The 12,534-nt window shown below is 42.3% G+C and overlaps 1 protein-coding gene across 2 annotated transcripts in view; it reads left to right on the top strand.

Annotated features, from left to right (window-relative positions):
• Positions 1 to 284: 284 nt before the first annotated feature.
• The window catches only part of BMAL1 (basic helix-loop-helix ARNT like 1), a 45,036-nt gene continuing 32,786 nt past the window's right edge, over positions 285 to 12,534 (top strand). The window contains exon 1 of one of the 2 annotated variants that reach the window (XM_081198337.1): positions 285 to 437. The gene's annotated coding sequence lies outside the window, so the exon portion shown is untranslated. The remainder of the gene's footprint in view (positions 438 to 12,534) is intronic. The other variant, XM_081198338.1, reaches the window with a different exon arrangement.

Genomic DNA, 12,534 nt, shown 5'->3' with positions numbered 1-12,534 from the left:
CTCCTCCGCTCTCCCTCGCTTCCCCGCCGCCTCACAAGTTACAGCCCTTTAAACAGGCGGGAGGAACGAGAGCGTTGATCCCCTTTCCCGACGCGTTTTTCTCTCCTGCCGACGCCGCCGGTTGGACGGCCGGGGCGGAGGGCGGGACCGCGAAGCCTCTCTCGGCTGCCCATTGGGCGTCGTGCCCGCGTAGCTTTGTCCCGCGATTGGTCGGGAGGCGGACCGGGGCTTGGTGCGGGGGGAGAAGCCATTGGCTGGAAAGTAGGTTAGTGGTGCGACGTTCAGTGGCAAGCCAGGCGGAAAGTAGGTCAGGTATAGGGGGCTGCTCGCGCCGGGCGTCGCTTGTGTTGCCATCCCGCGCGCCGTTGTGGGGGCTGCGCACTGTCACCCCCACGCACCTCCCCCCCCCCGCTCGCCGCCGCCGCCCTTCTGAAACGGTGAGGAACGGGACCGGGGGAGCGCTTCCCTTCCGCAGTCAGGCTGGGGAGGAGGGCAGAGATGGAGGTGGCGAGGGAGGGGAGCGGGAGAGCTGGTGGAGGAGATTCCTGCTCGGTGACTTCAGTGCGGGGAAGCGGGGGATCCCTGCCGGCGAAATGCGGAGCCCCTCTCGACTCCTGTCAGGTGTGGGGAGAGGTGGCTCTTCTTCGGGCTGCGCTGCTGCCCTCTGCGTGTTGCCCGTGGGTGGGTGGGAGTGCGCGGAAAGCGCGGGTCTGGGTGCATGTGTGAAAATTGTCTCACGCATACCAGGGCGCTTATGCCCGAGACTTTTCCGGGGGGGGCGGGTTTCCCAACAGATTAAACGCATCTACTACTCTGGGTGAGGACTTGAGGTAGTTTTCCTCCTCGGGGCCTCCGGGTCGGTGCACTGGAGAGGGAGAAGGGGGCTCGCATGCACACGCGGGGAAATTATCCCCTTTCCCTGTGTTTCTTGGGCTTATTTCTGGGATATTTGCTAAGGAGCGATAAGGAAACGGGATTAGATTGTCTTCCTCTGGACCAGAGAACAGGGAGCGGAGTGTGTTTACCTAGGGCTGTCCTATTAACAAAACAACAGAAAACCTATATACATGCAGTGTTACTTGGGTGGTATTCTGGACAGAGGTTTTTTCAAACAAAAATTCAGTGGACAGGGTGGGAATGGTACTGGCATTGTAAATCCACAGCCCATCCTCTTATTATTATTTTAGAAACAAAGTTGTGGTCAACTGAGCAACTAGTAAGGCCTTAGTAACTGACCTTAATTTTAAAATATAACTCATGCAAACTTAGTAAGAGGCAAAACTTGGGAGACAAAAGATGAATGGACCTTGTGTTTCTGGGAGGATAAAGCTGACTTGCAGTGGGACTTACTCCCTGCAAATTATACATAAGATCACGATCTTATTTCCTTTTCCTGGGTTCTGGTTCTTTTAGTGGAGATGTCATATGTATTTCTTAATACACTGTTTTTTGGTTCAGATTTGTGACCAAGGCAAATAATTATGTGTTGGGTAAAATGATTTGTCCTGCTCATAAATCTGAACTAGATACTATGATTGTTCAATAAAGATAGCATTTGTGTCTTCTTTCTTGCTCTTATTGAGTTTGTATCCATCAAGCATATTACACTCTTAAAAACCTTGTCTTTTGTATCATTTTAACCAATACCAAAATCACTCTCTTGCTACAATGTTGCTGCCCATCTTAATGCATGGTGATATATTTGTCAGGTGGCCCCTGAACATAGGAGGATTTACTCAAACTCACTCTTAAGTAAAGTTTGAATAGACCCTGGTGTAAAATAGCAAAATCTCTGATGTATTGTAATTTTGTCAAGAAAAAGTACCGAAAGAGGACATTAAAATGCTTGAATGGGAAAAAGGCAAATAGTTTTGTAAGTGCTTGGTGAGTTAACTTCGTAGTTATTAATGGAGTTTCCAAAGCTCACTTGTAGGGCATTTGCTTGGCATGCAGAATCTCCAAGTAGGGCTGGGAATGTCACCAGTCTGAAACCTTGGAAACCCACTCCCAGTCAGTATAGAGGATACTGAGCTGGATTGACCAATGATTTGATCAGTAAAAGACAGCTTCCTAGATAAGAGTGATGTTTAAGAGCATAATCCACTCTTCATCGGGGTGGATAACTGGTGGCCTTCCAGATGTTGCTTGACTGTAACTACCATCATCCTTGACCATCAGCCATGCTGGCTGAGGCTGATCAAGTTGTAGTCCAGAGGTTCTCTACCCCTGTTCTACATGTTATTTGTAAGTCCTACTGTGTCCAGTGGAGCTTACTCAAAGTGTATTTAGGATTGCATCCTATATATTCATGTATGATAACCTGTTGACTGAAAACCATCTAGTGTATGCGCCACCATGCAATAGGAGTATGTTGCATTGTTCACATTATCTCTGCTGGGGGATTCTGTGCCTATTAAATTGAGTCAGTAGTGGATATATTGGCCATTTGCGTAACCTTCAGTGGCTATGTTAATTTAGTTTCCCTGTTTTCCTGAGCAAAGTGAGCTCCTTGATTCCAGACTTTGATCAAAATCAACATTTGTGTTGTGCTGATTGCTTATTCCAGCAATTAGAGCAATCAGAAGAGATATGGAAGGTGCTTACAAGTTGTTCAGATGAGGCAGAGGTGAATTTAGGGCAATACAACTGGTTCTGCCACATTGGGTACCAAGCCTAGGGGGTGCCATAGGATGTCACTACTATGAAATAGTGAATTAAGCAGACTGGAAGGTAAGAAGGAGTGGTACCGAATTTTGACCATGCACAGGGCACTGCTGAAATTTAAAATACCAAAGTCCACCCCTATATGAGGCATATTATCAGTCCATTTGTCCTTAGATGAAAGAGAACCAGAGAGGCAATGTATGGACTAAGAATCAATTTCTTACAAGATTAAATGCACTTGTGAAAGCTTATGTGTTCTGGATATAGTATGATGCATGTGTAAGCCCACAGGGTATATGTAGTTCTGCTTGATACATTGAAACTTGTTGAGGCTGCAATTCTAACCATACTTAAATTGAGCCACACTGAGGTCCAAGGAAGTTCTTCAGTGGTAATTACATCTGAATAAGTATGGTTAGAATGGTAGCCTCACCTGGGATTAAGAGATTTCTAAGCATTTTATAAAGTTCACTTTAGTGTTGTACTTGCATTGGTCCCAATGCAGTGCCATTAATATGACATCCTGAGTTCATGTAATAGATGTGGGCTGGTGGAATTCCCTTGCTGCTGTTCAGAATATTTATATTTGTAAACAAGGCAAGATACTACACTACAGATGACAGCTCTAGTTCTGGCTTTGCACCATGGGAAGTCCACATCAAGCATGCACATAATACTGTAATTGTAGTTCTATGTGCACTTACTTGCTGCATTGAACTTTGTGGGACTTTAATTTATGAGTAAAAATGTGTAGGCTGTTGTAAAAATCAAATTTGAGTTAATATTTTAAAAATGCATGGTGGGGAAAGGGGGTAGGAGTTACTGCTTTAAACAAAAGAAACAAACTAGTGCTGCATCAGCCCTCTAGTGCTTTAGCAGCATAGAAAGGAACACACAGCCACCAAGGGTCTGCATCTCCAAAAATAGCATGGATATGGGTCAGGAGCCATGGTCTTGTCACTTAATGCCACAGGCACTATCCAGTGAGTGCTCACCATGTTTTAACACCATGTTTCAAGAGTGGCAATGAGTGTGCTTGCTTAGAGGAGGATCACTTCCCCAGCAACAAAAATATTTTGAGTACTAAAAAAAAATCACAAACAGAAATATTACCTTGAGCATAGTTCCCATGCAACAAATTAGTCACACATACATTTTGCTGTAAATTGATCACCTAAGAGATTACTGAGTGCATTGAAACCAACGGAAATGACTTCCATGAAAGTGTGTTCAGAACTAGGTTGTCAATGAAAGAGGATAATTCTAATACTTCAGATAAACTGTTACTTGATGTAGCTGTAATGGTCTAAAAATAAATTGTTTTATTTGGTTTGAGAACCTACCCAGTAGTAAACTCCAAATTGATAGCCATAAATGATGCCCTTAAATTAAACAGAGTAGAGAAGGTAAAAATACTACAGTTAAAAATGCTGCATTTATAAAACTCTTCATGCTTTCTGCATGCTTAACCACAGTTTCTAGGTGACAACCCAAACAGAAAATGCTACAGTCTTTTTTGAAATAATGGCCTTGGGAAGGCTAGAGTTCTGTAGTGTGGGGCATTCTAGAACTGGAGTATATCCTGTTACTGCCTTGCATGGTATTTTTTCAACTTTCGAGACCATGTGGGAAGAGTCAGATATGTAAGGACCAAAGCATGAAAGTCATATTTATTTGAACCAAGTACAGAATTGGAAGCCTAATGGTGTGTTTCACTAGGTGTCCATAAAATTGATCTTGTGCCTTACAAGTTGTTGTTGAATACACACACACACACACACAGAGAGAGAGAGAGAGAGAGAGAGTGTGTTAGTTGGTATCCTCATAGGGAGTTTATTGAGCCTTCCCACCCGCTTCCTCCTCACTGAACTCCATGTGCTCTACAACAGACCCAACCATTGCCATGAACGTGAGACCCTTTGGTGCTAGAGAGGAGCAGATCTCTTGATAACTTCATGGGAAATGTTATTCAAGGCACCTCTCAAATGTACATAAGTATATTTCTGGTATTAAAAGAGCTAGAAAGTTTTCATGTGGGTAAGGGGCCAAATCAAGAAAGTGAGGAAGAAACAGTCAGTGCTTTAGAATAGTATTTATATTACTTCACAATGCATTTTACCAACTCCCAGGGTAAACAAATAACCAATTGTGTCTTGTAAGTGATAGAAAAGTGTTACAAGCCACATTTAGTAAGTTTACATTTTTTTGCCTTTTTGATTTTGATGGAAAGCAGAAAGCAATAGAATACACTTATCTAGATTTTTGGTAGTGCATACTAACTTGATAGAAATTAAGCCCATTGGCTGTAAAGGTATGCTGTGGTAATTCTAATAAATTCTTTGAATAGAGAATATGGGCAATATTTATTCTGTACTCAAATTTTAAAGTTTGACCTACTTCTGTATAATTTAGGTGGCCACAAGTTCTGTAAAATTATCATTTTTTGAGTCAAACATTCTGGAAGGTATTGAACATTAAATTTAAGAGCTTACATTTATGTAACGATACTTACGGGGTGTGAAAGGTACCTTCTACCTTTTTACAGGGTATGTATGTAGATTGGAAATACTGCTTCTGCCATGCTCCACTAACAACCACAATGTCATTGGCTATTGTAAAGATGCAACCTTTGTTCCCCTTACCAGAACTTCACTGGTAAGCCTATCCTACCGCATAATAGTTTTACAAGGTACATTTAAAGCATCTTCCAGCCTAAGTTAGTGACTTGATCCTTTTTCCTGCAAAAGGATAGGAAAGTACCCTCCTACTGAGATAAATGGAAAAATCCAGCAATTTCCTCCATTTCCTTCCATTGATTTGTGTGGGTATATTTTTAATGTGGTTATATTGCCACTGATGTTTACCTTCTTTTTCTATGCAGAATGCCTGCAGCTCATTTTTTCATCATCCCCACCACACATATTGTTATGAGTTCCAGCAGTTCTCCCCACAGCTCTCTTAAGATGTGAGTTGATGCTGGCTTGTGTTTCATCTCATTCTCACCAAGTTGGGGGGGGGGGGGACCACCCCAGGTTGGCAACATATTAGCTTGGTGCACATGAACTTGCAGAGAAGTTACGACAAATCCTGTTTGACTACTAAGTCATTCTTCAAGGTTAAGATACACTTTTGGGGTTACTTGTTTGGAGATGGAAGGTGTGCTGGTTAAACAAAAAGACTTGACTTGCTTGTGAACTGACTTAAGTCAACGTTCATGTACACAGAACAATGGGAGAATGTATAGCACAGAAATGAGCACATGTGTTGCAAGTGGAAAACCACAGAGACAATTTCTGGCATTTATCTCTGGTTGTAGGGATGGAAAAGACTTGTGCTTGAGAACTTAAAGACTTATCAGCTAGTCAGCATAGACACATGGACTTGGATTGGTAAAGGTTTGGTATAAGGCAGCCTCATTTATTCAGTGAGAGAATCTCTGTATGGTCCCTATTGCATTTTTCTAACCTGTTTTTCATTTTTTCCAACTACTTCTAATGTAGCATACACTTGGCAATAAAAAATATTCAATATATGTATTCTTCTCTTTGGAACTTTGTTATAAACAGTTAATAATTGAAAAGGAAAACCCTTTGATATCTAATAATTGAGTCTCAATAACGTGATACCTAGGATCCCTAAAAGCAGAGCAAAAATGTTTGTGACCTTTTCTGTAAACCTGAAGGAGAACGTCATCCCCTTTGCGCTGCTTTGGGCAACGAGTAATACCTAAAATGAGCTTTGAACTCTTTTAACACTGTCAGACTCTTGGCTGTCCTCCAACAGTGAAGCAACTAACATGAAGAGCAGTAAAACTTGTTGATAAATTATCCCTCCTTCCTGCTTTGTTCTTATAAATAAGCCAGTGTGTAATTCTGAGTTAATTGTGTCCGGAAAGATCATTCTAGGAGAAAAAGGAGACACTTCCAGGTCATCTTTTCTCACCTATGATGGCAATGAGTATTAGTTGGCACCCATGAACTTGGTAACCTTTTCAGCCTCCTGCTATTTGAGAAGTTTGGTATTTAGAGACTCAACAGCCAAGAGATGTTTCCAAGTCAGCTGCAGGAGCTGGAATAGCTTGTGATGTTGGTGTGATGCCACACTGTAGTGTGTTGGGTTAATTTCTAGTAGGAATGGTGCCAGTGGGCTACTCCTACAGCAAACAATATTGCCTGTGAATGGCATATCCTAGTCTAAAGATCTTGTAACTCCATTCACAACTCACTGAAGCTTATTCACACTCTAGTATACACATTAACAGCCTAATCCTGTGTGTGAATACTGAAAAGAAAATCCTATTGATTTCAGTGATACCCTCAGGTAATTTTGCAGTCTTACTTGGAGGGTGAGGATTATTGATAGCATTGGAACTTGCTTTCTAATCAGTGCTTAGGTTACCAATCTTAGGTTCCAGTCCTGGGTACTTTTAATATATTGATGTGATTGATTGATTTAAAAGCATTTCTAGACTGCATCATATTTTTAAAGTTCCCTAAGTGATATATGAAAACAGTATAAAAACAAAACAAAAAACCCCAATATAATAAAACCGAATCAGGTAAACACAGGAATTTAATAGCACAATCCAACCTTGTGTATAAATGAAAGCCTGAGCAAAAAGATATGCCTTCACAAAACATCTGAAGCAACTAATATATGGCAGGGGGAAGAGCATTCCATAGTTCAGGGGCAACAGCAGAAAATGCCCATTTTCTGGTCACTGCCCTGTGATAGTCTGTTGGGTATAACTTCCCTAGGTGATATAAGTGATTACAGGTCTATATAGGGCAGCCGGTCAGGTTACTTGGTCCCAAGCTGTTTAGAGCTTTATATGTTAGTAGCAATATCTTGGAACATGGCTGGTAGCTGTTCTATCCCTCAATGCAGCTTTAATATTTATGTGTTCAGGTGCTCCACTCAGCAACCTGGCTGCAGCTTTTAAACCAGTCTTGAGGGAAGCCCCACACAGAGCACAATTCAGTAGTCCCATCACAAGGTTATCAATGCAAGGATCATGGTGGTCTAGCTTTCCCTTTCCAGGAAAGGGCGTAGTTGGCATACCAAGCTAAGTTAATAATAGGCTACTCTTGCCACAGGGGTTACCTGGGCCTCCAGGGACAGATTAATCTAGGATCTCTCCCAAACTATGTACCTGTTTCTTCAGGAGAGAGCAACTTCATTCAGTGCTGGCAAACTCCTCACCTCCCAGATGTGGGAACTGCTCACCCACAGAGTCTCCACCTTACCAGGACTCATTCTTTGATAGCTGGCCCTCACTTAACACACCACTGCATCCAGGCAGTGGATAGGTATAGCCTCTACTGATTCAGATATAACAGAAAAATAGAACTGGATGTCAGCAGCATAGCGGTTATTTATTCTACATAACGGTAATACTAGGCTAGACCTTTTTTATTGAAAAACATCATTATTGCTGGATAATAATTCTGAATCATTAGCATTAAAATGGTTTGCTTTTGCCTTCTGGAATCTTCAGGCATTATCCGAGATGTTTCTGAAAGCAGGTTTGCTCTGCCTATATCACTGTCTACAATTATTTTTCCTTTTAATGTTTGCTGGTAAGCCTATATTGCTTACCATTTAAACATGGATTCTTACAAAAGCCCACTAAACCTGCAGCCCTGCTTGTATTCTTAGGGCAAGATCCAACATTGCACTAGCAGACCTTCCCCTTCCTCTTCTTCCCCCATGCCTTCAATGTGCTCCAGAGGTTTTGACAACGCCTGAAGCAAATTTTAGGGGCATGCATGGTGGGGGAAGGAGAAGAAGGGCCAGTCCTATCTGCACAGGTGAAGAGCCATAATACAAGTGGGCAGCCAATATTTCATATCACCCTTATTATTCTCTCCACTCTATAAACCCAAGTTTGACTTGGGTATAGCTGTTCTGCATTTTGGCAAACACAATCATATTGTGCCCTCTGGAGCAAACTTTTATTTTCCTTTTTATACCCATGAAAAATAAGGTCGAGACAATGGCATGGAACTGAATATGCATGGGTTATGTGCTGCCTTCTGATCCTCTGGTGAAGGATTGCAAGTTGATCTCTGTCAGAATCCCTGAGAAATTGTTATCCATAAGTTCTCAAGTATTTCACAATCTGAAGACCCAGTTTGGCATCAAGTAATGGACTGGTTGCAGCCTGAGTTACAAACTGACTTGAGATATCAGAAGGCAACCTTCCCAGCCTGTTGGCCTACAGCTTCCATTGTCCCAGACCATTGGCCATGCTGGCTGGGAATAGTGGCAGTTGTAGTCCAAAACATCTGAAGGGTTGTCCTAAAACAACATTCCACAAACTGCTTCCTCCTGGGAATTAAATCAGTTTACTCCCATTGATTTGAGCGGGACTAATCTAGATGTTGCTTGGATTTGTATCCAGTTGGGTTTACTGCATAGGAAGCCTGTTTAGGATTGAAGCCTAAATTTATACAGCCAGGAGAATTAAACTTTTTAGAGTTTTTTGTTTGTTTTGCACAGAACGCGCATCTGTAATATTTTTTATTTTACTTGTCACATAATTGATTTGGTGACATTTGTTCCACATAAGCAGTACTGTCAGTTCCCATATGTTCTTGGCATAGTGCATTTTAAATTGGTTCATGTAAGCACTCATGTTTCAGTAAGTGAAGGGTTGTTAATAACTTCATAAGGGCGGGGGTAGACTTTAGTTTCAAAAAGAAAATCTGGAAACTACATTTAACCTCATTCTCTGCTGCAGCCTGTCAATCTGATTTCTGAATTGTCTAGTGCATCTTTGCCTTAGTTAATTTGCTTAGTGGAGAGGTTGGGATCTAGGATGGCAGCTCCAGTCCTTCTCTCACCCCCCCCCCATTTCCCTCTCTTTCTCTTTTTCTGTCTCCCCATGTGGAGAGCCCTACGGGCATCTGATGGCTCATTGATGAAGAAGTTTTAGATTAAATGGCTTGATCCCATAAGACAGTGCCTGTATTTTTAGGCAGTACCAATGGATCTGTGCAGGTTTCATTTTGCAAATCATAGAAACCCAAACCAAGTTGCAACATTAACATATACTGTATGCAGCCCCTGATGTTTGAAACTCCTCTGTTTGGAAAGGGCCAGCGGTAGAGCACCGGCTTTGCACAGTACAATTCCTGGGATCGCCAGGATAAGGGAGCAAGTGAGGCGAAGGGGAAGTCCTCTGTTGTAATGGTTTTAGGGGTTGCTCGTGCGTAAGCAGGTGCCTATCTCCCCGGCTGGGTGCAAACACCTGGCTGGGTTGCCAAAGTGAACCTTTTATGTCCAGACAGCCACTCACCTGTGGCTGACTCAATTGCTGGCAGAATCCGTGAGTGGGCGTTTCTTAAACTTCTTCCAGCAAAGAAGCTCTTTGATGCCTAGTCTCCTCCTACTCTCTCTGCGCGAAAGCCTTCTGCGCAAGGAGGGTGTGGGCAGCGGAGGACCCCTACTCTCCCCGCTGGTCCCTGGCAAGGAGTCATGGGACCGCCTCGCCGCTTCCCCCATCTGCCCTCCTTCTCCACTGGTGCTACGCTGATTCTCTTCCCCAGAAGATGGGCTGCTCCTCCCGATCCCTGGACGCTCTCTGGAATCCCTCTGGCTTTCGCTCTCCCCCTCCAGTACTGATGGCAGTTCCCTGACATCTGCCTTTGGATATCTGTTTCCAATCACAGTAGATCATATTGGATTAGGTGATGCAACTGTCTGATTTGGTATAGAGCAGTATTTTCCATTATAATTACCTATTTGGGTAAAGGGTGTATAAAATTGATAGCTAAATTTTTTTAGAAAAAACCACACACACTGTAATTCGAGGTAGGGTCATCTAGATAGCAAGCTTGAAAATTTATTTTTGGTATTGCCTGAAGTTGAAGGGTGGTTTTTTTTTAATCATTGCAATGGCATGAATAATATCCACTGCCAAGTCCTGACTTGCCACAGTAGGTTTAGAAGTGTCCCGACAGCAACTGCTCACATTATGAGACTTACTCACATTTCTGCATAAGATCTAGAATCTAAGGAACCGTTGAAAATTCTCCTTATGCTGTAGACAGCTACTACAGTAGGTGGTTGCGCATGTAATTGTGTGTGCCTGCAGAAGGGTGGGAAACCTCAGACTCTCTGTCTAGCCTTTGGGACTCTCCCCATGCTACACCCCATTTCCAGCATTATTTTCATCCTCCTGGAGTGTTGGTGCCTGGCTGGAATGTGTACTTGGAACATTATAAAGACTGTTGTTTGCCTGGGTAGAGGGTATAAAGAGGTATGTGTAGAAACCAGTGTATTTTACACAGGTCAAATGTCTATTAATTACTCCACCCATTCTTACCTTTGTCACTGTCCACCACTGGCATGCAACCCTGGAAGATTGCCCAGACGGGAATGCAGCCTTTGGTCCTAAAAGGTTCCCACCCCAGCAGTAAATCCAGCATTTGTTGAACTCTTATCTGCTTTTGCCCAGAGTGTCTCTTTTCTGGCATAGGCCTCATGTCATTCAAATGCTGCAGTCTTAAGCATGCATCATACCTGGTGCATGGTTGTAATCCTAAGCATACTTGCCTGGAATTAAGCCCTGTTGGAATCAGTGGTTTCCGTTCCTAGTTGACATAGTAAAGATAGTCCTATAAAGTTGCATACTTGATCCCTTGGGGGACATACTATTAATTGAACAATGGTGGACAGGCTTAGTTCAAGGATTTATATTCTTTTTTCCAGTGATTTCTCTAAATAATGTTGTGCATGAAGCACATATTTTAGGATAAGTGACTGTGGCAGGTCACCAATTCAGATTCTTCAGGAAATATAGTTTGTTTTGGTGACTGACAAGTAATGTGAAATGTTGAACACAGAAATATGTGTGTATGTCAATCCTGTTATTATGTGTGGTGTAAAAAAAAAATGTGGGAGTCAATGCTGCCTTTGCCAACTTGGTGCCCCATGTGATGTTTTGAACTACAGCTCCCATCAGACCTATTCAGTAGAGCCAAGCAGGCTGGAGCTGGTGGGACTTATAATTCAAGACATCTGGAAGGCACAAGGTTGGTGAAGGATGGCTGGCCAGATGTACAGTAATGGTTTATGTTTAAAACTTAGATTTCAGTATATCTTCCCCTAGGTGAATAGGAAGCTCTGTTTGATGTTCACAAGGTCCATAATTTATAACTGTAGATTAGAACGAGACCTTTTCCAAGGTTTTTGGCTTAGGGTGTTGTTTACATATGCAGGAAAAGTCAAACTGCAATCCTTAGCACCTATTCTAGTGAGTAAGACTAAATGAAAATTTCCTCTGATTATACATGCCTGGATCACACTGCATGCATCCCTTTAAAATGTACCAAAAGCATCATAGCAGTTCTGCCTTTACAGTGATTGTTATGCAGCTTGAAATACTGTATATGTAAAGCTTGAGGTACATCTTTTGCTCACAGCGTACCTCTGTGAATAATCCTTACCAAAATGCATAAATGACATGGGAAGGCATTACACAAGCTAATGTCAAACCATGGGCCAGGAGGTTGGTTTGGTTGAACACTTAACTGTAGAACTCGAACCACTTCCCCTGGTTTGGATGCAGTGCATATTAAGGGAAAGTGGGAGTAAAAGCTTTCAAAATCCTCCCCCCTTTAATGAGTCTGGGAGGAGACTAGTTTTGTTCATGTCTCACTGAACCATGGTTCAGTGTAACAACTCAATGTGATTAAGTGTATTATAGACACTTGTTTCTTTTATAATCAATCCTGCAGTTTTTGGATAGCGTGAGAAACAAATATACAGAATAAGCAAACATGAAATGTAGGGTGATAGATTTTTACTACAGTTAAGGAAAAATGTATAGTAAATTGGGACCTTTGCAAAAAAAAAATCTAGTAA

The sequence above is a fragment of the Podarcis bocagei genome (assembly GCF_964188305.1).
Source record: "Podarcis bocagei genome assembly, chromosome: 1".
NCBI lineage: Eukaryota > Metazoa > Chordata > Lepidosauria > Squamata > Lacertidae > Podarcis > Podarcis bocagei.
This window is presented reverse-complemented; position numbering and strand designations above follow the sequence as displayed.